A 1442-nucleotide genomic window follows, 5' to 3' on the forward strand; every position below is an offset into this window, starting at 1 on the left:
TACTTGAATTATATGTTTTTCTTCTCTAATCACTTGCCTGTTGAAAATTACTAGCATTTCCCTATTCACTTTACCACATCCTAGCTTTTGAATAATCTTACTAATATTTCAAACACATAGAGGCCTACAAAAATAAAATGGATATCCCACCATTGTGTCTCATTTTTAAAACAAGAAATAAAATTTAGAACCAGTTGAGGTTCCTTTCTATTACTTGTGTCTCCTGAATTTATTATGATGATGATCTGGAAGAGTGAAATTTACAACACAAATTTATTTTCATTCCCTATGGTTTTTACAGCATAAAAAAAAAAACAAGTGCTATGTTTAGAACTTTAAAAACATATGTAAATGGACCTGAAATAAAAGGATAATTTGACCTCAGTGTACCCAAGTTATCTCATCCTGAGTACAGCAAAATAAATACAGCACAATAAAGTGAAGTAAGACAATGGGCCAAGCAGGCTTCGGGAGCGCCACCTACAGGTCTCCGGTTCTGGTGCCTGCTGCCCACTCCCAGCCCAGTCCTGCTTCCCTCCCTCTCTTCCTTCAGCACCTGGGCTCCCTCTCTTGGCCTTGTGGTGAGAGCCTCCCATCTTCCTTGGCTTCCTAGCTGAAGAACCTCAATCCTTCTCATTCCCCAAGAGCTTGGCCTCAAATTCTGGCCTCTTTTGAGAGTGAAGTAAATGAATTTATTCCAGTGACTGTTCTGTTTTCAAGTAGTGATGAGTTTCCTTCTTTAAGAACTTCTAATGTGCTGATTATCTGGGCTTGGTGTAGCTTTTTCCTTTGTCTTGTACCTGTGTGGTCCAGGATGTGATCAGAGGCCTGATGGCAGTCTTCATTGTTAATTCAGGCTCCTCTTACAGCCACTCACTGTATCCAAGCTCTGAATATGGACAACTAAGAGGTAGCACCATGGAGAATGCCTTGCTTTATACAATTTGCCTGCTGTGTCTTCCATGGCATTTATTTTTGGTAAAATCAAACAAGCAGTAAACCCTTTCCTTCATGATGTTGATAGGTCAGTACTTTGGGCTGACTAAAAAGAATGACCCATGAATTCCTGAATTATCATAGCTATATTCATATTCTCTCTCTCTCTCTCTCTCTCTCTCTCTCTCTCTCTCTCTCTCTCTCTCTCTCTTTCTCTCTCTGTTTCTCTCCCTCTCTCCCTCCAACCATGTCCCCCTATCTCCCATCTCTAGCCCCTCTCCTCCCTCCCTACCTCCCTCCATCCTCTCTCTCTGTTCCCTCTTCCTCTCTCTCTGGATTTACATAGCCACAATCTGAATAAGTTCCCCCACTGTTGAGAACAAAGGCAAGTATTACCCCAATTACCTCAAACTCTGACCCGTTCAACAGAAGGATATTATGCAGAAACCAATAGAACTAAAGTTAGAAACAGGTAAAAGCACTAAAATTCATCATAAATGAAGATG

The sequence above is a fragment of the Urocitellus parryii genome, chromosome 15 (assembly GCF_045843805.1).
Source record: "Urocitellus parryii isolate mUroPar1 chromosome 15, mUroPar1.hap1, whole genome shotgun sequence".
Lineage (NCBI taxonomy): Eukaryota > Metazoa > Chordata > Mammalia > Rodentia > Sciuridae > Urocitellus > Urocitellus parryii.